The sequence below is a fragment of the Pipistrellus kuhlii genome, unplaced genomic scaffold, assembly GCF_014108245.1.
Source record: "Pipistrellus kuhlii isolate mPipKuh1 unplaced genomic scaffold, mPipKuh1.p scaffold_m20_p_19, whole genome shotgun sequence".
Taxonomy (NCBI): domain Eukaryota; kingdom Metazoa; phylum Chordata; class Mammalia; order Chiroptera; family Vespertilionidae; genus Pipistrellus; species Pipistrellus kuhlii.
In genome coordinates this window covers 4,350,638-4,359,647 of record NW_023425504.1, presented here as the reverse complement: position 1 = coordinate 4,359,647, position 9,010 = coordinate 4,350,638, and positions in this window count along the sequence as shown.

Sequence of the window (9,010 nt, the reverse complement as noted above, 5' to 3'; positions counted from 1 at the left end):
CCTATGGGCAATTGTGGATATGATATAATGACTTTGTGCTTTGGAGGATCCAATTTTCATCAGTCTCCAATAGTTCTGAGAACCAGGAACAGCAAAAGTAGATTATAGAGCTGTTTCTGTTTTGGTCCTTCAACAGGATTAAAGGGAAAAAATTAAAGAGACTGAGCATGAATGAACTAGATTTTGTCTAGCCTGGAGATTATGAGGATCAGAGTCATTTTATTTACGGTTGTAAAGGGCATGAAACATTTCTACAAAAGGAGCAGGGATTAGTTGTTCTGTTTGCAGCAAAATATCACTATACAAGGACCTGAACTTATATCAAAACAGAAAAGTTTTCCTTAGTTATAGGAAAAACTTTTTTCTTGTTGATGTGTTAAATTCTCTGAATGGGTAATCAAGGATTATGTGGCATTTCTGTTTCCTGGATGCTATAGAGCAGGGAAAATAATCCTACATTGTAGCAATATTATACCAAACTGTACTGATCCTACACTGTACCATACCAGATATTTTCTCAAGCTTCTTACAACTTTACAACTCAACTATTCTGATGAAGGTTTCTAAATGCTACTCTGTTAGCAGCGATTATCATATATAGACTTCTCTAGAAAGTTTATAGCCTCTTTTTCAAGTAAACAGTCACTCAATTGATATTTGTATTTATTTGCTCAATGCATAAAAATTAGAGGTTTTTTCAGGCCTACTTTTATATAGTTTCTTGGATTTAATTAACCTAAACTTTGAACAAATAATAGCATTTTCTTTTATTACTTTCTACCCTGGTGACTGTAAAATTATTAATAGCAACAAGGGGCTTTGATAGGGAAGATATTGGTTTAATAATAACTCAGAGTTCTTTAGGAACATTTAGAGTCCTCAGAGGCTCTTTCCTGCCCTCCCCAAAGTCATAAAATGGCACTAGGAAAGAAATTAGAGTGTAAAGAAATTTAAATTATTCTCTGGTGAAAAGCAGGGATATAATTGTGGGTAGCTCTTGGATTGGAGTTTCTAAAGTGCCATCCCCCATCCAAAAAAATTACACAATAAAATAAAATCATGTTATTTGAGGCTTCTACCCTAAACCTCAACCATAGTTAGATGTCTTTCAAAAGACCTGACCAGCCTATGGAAACAAAGTATTTGATCTCTGAGTCACCATTTCAGTAGTGTTTGTAGGAGCTTGATAATCTTTTTAATCCTCATCTGAGGATATTTTTCCATTGATTTTGAGAGAGAGTGGAAGAGAAAGAGAAAGATAGAGAGAAACATTGATGTGAGAGAAACACATTTATTGGTTGCCTCCTGCATGAGCCTCTAACAGGGCCCAGGCCTGGGAGTAGCCTACAACCGAGGTACATACCTTTGACAGGAATCAAACCTGGAACCCTTCAGTCCATAGGCTGATGCTCTATCCACTGACCTAAACCAGCTAGGGCTAGGAGCTTGATAATCTTAAAAACCATGCCACACATCAAATAAAAAGTAAAATGGCAGCTCTTGACAAAGCATTCTGATGAAAGAGTACCATGTAATATTTAGAAAGGTAACATTTGTCAGAGCTTGACTGTGAGATCCTCAAGGGCAGAAAAGTTATTTGGTTTTCCTATCCAGAAAGAATTATGGGAGTGAAACATAATGATGAAATTATAGACTGAGCAAAGCCCATTTTGTGAGATAAGGCTGCAGCTAACAAGGATGTACTTGTGTTTTCCAAAGGCAAATGGTTTCATTCACTTATCACTTACTAAGCAGTTAATTCTGTGTTATGCAGTGTGCTAAAAACTGGGGATTCTAGCCTAATTAAGTCATTATTCCTATACTAGGTCTCACATACTTAGGGTAGGAGAGCAGGGTCTAGCTAGTAAGCAGGCTGTTAAATGCAGCTAGTATCCAGCCAGCATGCCTCATTGGTTGAGTGTCGACCTATGAACCAGGAGGTCACAGTTCAATTCCTGGTCAGGGCACATGCCTGGGTTGCAGGCTCGATCCCCAGTGTGGGGCATGCAGGAGGTGGCTGATCAATGATTCTCTGTCATCATTGATGTTTCTGTCTCTCCCTCCTTCTCCCTTCCTCTCTGAAATCAATAAAAATATATATATTTTTAATTCAGCTAGTTAGGTATTATGGCATGGGATTTATGAGACAGTAAGATGGAGTTTAGAGGAGGGTCATGCACTCCACTGGGCATGGAAAAATGGAGGTGTACCTGGATTTTGAATTATCTGTTCTTTTATATGCCCCATGCCAAAAGTCCTGTCTGTTAAAATGACTAAAAAGTAGTGAATGAATTTTCTAATGTTTTTTTTTAATATTTAATTTAAAATTATGGTGCATTGTGAAAACTTTTTCTAATTTCTTATTCAATAAATAATTTCCTACATGAATGAGATGGTGTCAAATGCAACATATTCAGTCATTCAAAAAATTGCATGTTAACGCCGCAGGAAGAATTTGAGCAAAAATTCACCTGACAGAACTTGGAAAATGCTCCACTGAGGCCCACTAAGCTGCCCTTGCCAAGGCAAAGGACAGGTAATTTGCCATGACTAATTGAAAAACATAAAGAGTATTAATATGAAAAATTAAAGCATAACCCATGATTTAACAGACAGTGAAACCATTTGCATAATTGATTAGTGTTCAAGGTAATGTGTTCTTCCTCTCAGGAATCTTCTTTTTTTCCAAGTCTGTTTTAAAAGCTTGCTAAAGTGACATCACTTGAAAGGTCACAGGAGCAGCTGTCTTTAACCTAATGGTAATGCTATGTACTCCTTCGGAACATATTAGCTGCATGAACTTGGACAAGTCACTAATCTCCAGGTGATGCTAGCGAAAGCTTTTAAATACACAAAGGTTAGGTCATACCATCTTATCAAAATGAATGGATGTACATACATTATTATTCTTTTTAAAATATATTTTTATTGATTTCAGAAAGGAAGGGAGAGGGAAAGAGAGATAGAAACATCCATGATGAGAGAGAATCATTACTTGGCTGCCTCCTGCACATCCCCTACAGGGGACCAAGTCCACAACCCTGGCATGTGCCCCTGACCAGAATTGAACCTGAGACTCCAGTCCACAGGCTGACGCTCTATCCACTGAGCCAAACTGGACAGCGCCATACATTTTTATTCTTAAAGCTCAAAACACGATTGGGCAAATGGTGTCACTTTATAATATGGAAGCCTTTGATCTTCTGAGGGCAGATAGTTTCATTGAAATACTAAGTAGGCTATAGACAGAACCAGAAGCCAAAGCCAGGATTTTGGATTCCCTGTATGCAGACATCTTCATGGGCCAATAAAGGGAGTGTGGCTGGGGTGCCATGGGTCTAGATGGTTTCCCTCTTCCCATCTTCAGATTAAACTTGTGTGGTATTTTAAAACTGGCAACCCAGCATAAGCAGAGCCACGTTTATAGTTGACATATGTTTTCAAAGCAGATGTGCAGTGTCTCTTGCTGAGATATAATAGGTGCTTCTATCCCACCCTGAGTGGCAGAATTACATGTCAGCACTTTCAACAAAGATAGGTGATCGGCACTAGCTTTTGCCTTCCTAATCAAGTTTTATATTTATATTGCTATAACACAATTATGCTTTCGAGCTGCTGTTTTCATTTATTTGTAAAATTTTTGGACATGTTCCTCCTCTTGCCAGTCTGGAAACAAACAAACAAACAATGTTTCCTTTGGAACTGCCACTGACTAGCTGTGTGACCTTGGGCAATCACATACCTCTCTGGACCTCAGTTTCCTCATGAGTCTGACTGAGGATTGAACTAATTGATCTCTGAGGGCCTTTCAGCTTCAACATTTTCTACATTTTCTAGTTCCAACATTCTAAGTCTGCCTTAGAGCTGCCTTAACATTGAAATGGCACCAACATATATTTAAATATGTTTTGTTATCGATTTGCAGTCTTTGGGATTCCTCTGTTTTGTTTATGACTTCCTCAAAGCTTCTTTGCATAAATTGCCTGCTTACGATTTTGCTGTTTCCTACAGATGGCATCATGTTTGAGCGGTGAAAGTGAGGATATTCAGTGCAAAAGCCCAGCCACCAGACCCATCCCTTTCTGACATTAAAGCTGTGTGCTTCTCCTATTTCTTATCCTCTGCCTCTCTATCGGATCTATTGCTGCATTTGGGTTTTACAAGTACAACTGCAGTAACAGGCACAGATGTTTTTCTCATTCAATTGTATGGGTAATGGTGAAATGGATTTTTCCAGCAGATGCGTGCATGTGGGTGCTATTCTTTTCTCTCCTGATACATTCTCTATACAAACAGCAGATTGTGTGCCTGGTGTGCTTTGAGTCTAGCAAGAAAAGAATTCCAGCTGAATAATACTGGGCTGATTTTCAACCTGCTACAAAAGTAATGCAGGCACTAAATTTGACAAACTCTTCATAGCACCCCTAGAGCTCAGATCCAGACCTATGTGTCTAGCCTTTGACAATTTTACCCGAGGAGGATGAGAATATGCATTTGTCCTTTGAAGGGCTGCCTCACGAACGGAAAACGACATCAGATTCAATTTTAAAAGACCTGGACTCAATTGTTCTGTCACTGTGATTTCTGAGACTCCAGACATGTTATTTAACCTCTGTTTCTTCATCTGTGAGATGAAACTGATAATACTAAAGCTGGTGCGGATCACTGAGAGAATTGTCAAGTAGCAGAAGCCTCTGATTAAGTCTTATCTGTGTCTACTACTGGGCATATGTGCCTAATTGGAGCTGACTGATCAGAAGTCTGTTTGCACAAAGGTCTGAGAAGCCTCCAGGGAGGGTGGTAGACATGTGGAAGGGCTAAGCATTTAAACTTAACCCAATTTCCAATAGCGCCAGGGCTTTTCAACCTTGGCACTATTAAAATTTTGGACCAGATAATTGTTTATTGTGATGGCTTTCCTGTGTATTGTAGGATGCTCAGCATCATCCCTGGCCCCAACCCAGTAGTGTACCCCCATCCAAGTTGTGACAACTAAAATTACTTCCAGAGATTACCAGATGTGTCCAAGGTAATGGATCTGATTAAGAACCACTGCCTTACACTTACCTAAAATTATGCAAGGAACCCTCTGTACTTCAATTTCCTCATATGTAAAATGGGAGTCTTAGCTACTTTTCAGAAAGGATTATTGAGAAAACTAAAATGGCAGATGTCTACAAACCTTGGTACATGGTAACATACTACCTCCCTACTACTATGGGGCATTCACTTTTATCTTTATCCTTGTCTAGATACACTTTTTTTTTCACCTTATCCCTCTGTTTTGTTAATGCCAACTCATTCTCCAGATCACAGCTGAAGCTCCATTTTCACAAAGTATTTTCTGATTCCTCAGATTATATCAGAGTCCATGACACCTACAGCACTTATTTTCTTGGTATTATACATTATACAACTTGAATGATCATTTCATTAATGTCTGTTGGACTGCTAGACTATAATAAGCTTCAGAGCTCCAGACAATGCCTGGAACAGAATGTACATTCCATAAAATATTACTGAAGGCAAAAAGGAGGGTGTACGTTGGGTGCTAGATGTAGAAATCTCTTTCACGGTCCGCATGGAAAGAGTTCCAATTCAGGGTTTGAGTTCTGGAGAAGGGCCGCACACAAATTAAAAGACTTGAGACTTGAAGAAATTCAATTTGGCAATATGGAGGGCCAGGCGGTAGTCCAACTCTAGTGGGAGAACTACTCACTGCTCTGGCCCTGCCATCCCTTTATTGAGGCTTTGGGGAAAACATCTTAGGCAACATAAACAGTAATTTACATGTAGCCCTTAGGCAGAAAATAACAGAAACTTACACTGGACAAACAAGGTGGAGGCTGCTTCAGCTAACAATGTCTCAACTAAAGGGTGAGTGGTTAGAGCAATTAAGGTTGTTGACCAGCCTTCCTGGCTTCCTGTCAACATCTCTTTTTAGTGAAACTGGTTTGTTTTCAAGCAGGAGGGAAGAAATGAAGAGCTCCAAACTACATTTCAAATAGCATTGTACTTTAATTCTCCTTGAATTACAATCAACCCAGTGAAAAGAATACAGTGGCAAAAGAGAAGATAATTTTAAAAGAAAATCTCCCTGTAAACTCTCCACCCTAGTTGCCATAGACTGTGTGGGGTTTGGTTGGCCCAGTACATGATTTTGGAACTAAAAGAAAAATATAGATTGAGATCAACAATATCATCTTTATTCCCCAAAACAGCTGGGTTTGGAGAACATGGTTTAGGTATACAGCAAAAATGAAACTCCTAATCCTGCACCTCAGAATTAGCTAGACTTAACCTAGTCATAGGCAGCACTAAATAAGCTTAGCACACCCTCTCCAATAAGGACCTGCCTCTGTAAAACTCATGGTGCGCAGAACTAAGATTATTTGCTACCTGACAGTAGTCCTGTCGCCAAGGGAAAACAAGAAGTACTGAGCTAAGTGAAAAGTTTGCTCCACCTATGGAGAAAGGCTGGTGGTGTTACTCTGCTGGGTTCCTCCATTTAGGAACAGGATGCCAGAGGAAAGGACATCACTCTACCTCCACTCCTGCCAACAGAGATATGCCTGGGTCCAAAGGAAATGGAGAACCAGGGGGAAAACTGACATTTGTGTTTCATTCAAGAGCCTGAAATAATATATTGGGACCCAAGAAATCTTGCTCTGGAATTTCTCTAACAAATTATGGTAGAAAGGATATCTTTCCCATTTTGACAAAGAACTCTGTAGCCCTGGACCTTGACAGGTCCAGTGCATTCATCTCATCAATTGTTTCTGAGGAAATGGAAGCCCCCATATAAATAGTTGGCAGTTTTCAGAGGCTGGTGTACAAAGGCCAAGGAAATGATGAATGTACCACTATTTTAACTCCTGGGATATGTAAATCAGGGAAATTGTTGCATGAGTACAAAAGCTTTGTAAACTGTAAATCTATTTAAATGTGAAACACTATTAAATTATTCCTTTTTATGGTTTCATTTGTGACAGTTCTAACCTAATATGCTTTTAGGACCTGAGATTTTTATAATGTTTGGGCATATTTGCTGTGGTATGATTACTTTTTAGGATCACTGCAGATAGGTAGTTATAGTGACTTAAGAATAAAATAAAATAATTCATACAATTAACCAATGAAGAATTGGTATTCCTGTATAGAAAGAAACATTAAAATAGTTATTCATCAATGGGCAAAAATTAAAAGCATTTCCTATAAGATTGGCAATAAGACAGGGATGTCTGCTTTTACCACCCTTATTCAACACAGTACTAGAAGTCCTAGCCATAGCAATCAGAAAACAAAAATAAATAAAAGGCATCCAAATTGGAAAGGAAGAAGTGAAACTGTCATTATTTGCAGATGACATTATATTGTATAAAGAGAACCCTGCCACAAATATACACTTCCCATACTTTCACACAGTGTCCTTTTGTTCTCTCACACTATCTTGCAGTCTGCCTTCGTGTTGGCAGCCATCTTCCACCTTGAAATAAATTTAACCAAAAATGTAAAATACCTGTACATGGAAAATCATAAGACACTAAAGAAAGAAGTTACAAATGAGTAGAAGCATATACTGTGTTCATGGTGGGAAGAATTAACATCATTAAGTGTCCATGCTGCCCAAAGCAATATATAGATTCAGTGCAATTCCTCTCAATATACCAATGGCATATTTAAAGAACTAGCACAATTATTCCAACAATTTTATATGAAGTTACAAAAGACCCTGAATGGCCACAGCAATTGTTAGAAACAATAATAAAATTAAAGGAATAATGCTTTCTGGTATCAAATTATACTACAAGGCCATGGTAATCCAAACAGCATGGTATTTGCATAAAAACAGACATTTAGATCACTGAAGCAGATTAGAGAGCCCAGAAATAAACCCACACAGTTATGGTCACATAATATTTGACAAAGGAGGCAAGAACATACAATGAGCCAAAACCGGTTTGGCTCAGTGGTAGAGTGTCGGTCTGCGGACTGAAAGGTCCCGGGTTTGATTCCGGTCAAGGGCATGTACCTTGGTTGTGGGCACATCCCCGGTAGGGGGTGTGCAAGAGGCAGCTGGTCTATGTTTCTCTCTCATCGACATTTCTAGCTCTCTATCTCTCTCCCTTCCTCTCTGTAAAAAATCAATAAAATATATTTAAACAAAAAAAAGAACATACAATGCAGTAGAGATAAACTATTCAATAAATGATGTGGGGAAAATTGGATGGACACATGCAAAGAAATAAAACTATACCACCTTTTACACCATACACAATAACTCAAAATGGATTAAATAGTTGAATGTTAGACTCAAAACCATGAAAATCATATTGCTAGGAGAAATATCCAATATTTTATTATGATTTTTACTGTTTTGAGAATATATATATATATATATATATATATATATATATATATATATATTCTTACATATCTCATTGGGAAAGGTAAAATATGGAACAGAATCAAACTAAAAACTTTTTGCACAGCAAGGGAAACCATCAGCAAAATGAAAAGGTAACCCACTGAGTGGAAGAAATGGATTTCTCTGGACCAATACATTACACACCTAGCCTTGTAGTTTACTATTAGATAGAATGTATGTCCTGTGGGTCCCCAGATGAGTAAGGACTTGGAAACCTGTGTTTAGCCTCTCTAGATTTTGCCCAATGTATATCTTTTCCTGTTGCTTTTACACTGTCTCCTTTATGTATTAAAATTTACAAATTATATTAAACTAGAGGTCAGGTGCACAAAATTTGTGCACTCAAAATTGGGGGGGTGGGCAGGGGGCCTCCCTCAGCCTGGCCAGTGCCCTCTAACAGTCCAGGAGCCCTGGGGAAATAGGCCTAAGCCTGCAGTTGGACATTCTTAGCACTGCCATGGAGGCGGGAGAGGCTTTCACTACTGCCACTACACTTGCCAGCCATAAACCCAGCTTCTGGCTGAGCTGTGTTCCCCCTATAGGAGCCCACTAACCACCAGGGGGAAGCTCCTGCATTGAAAG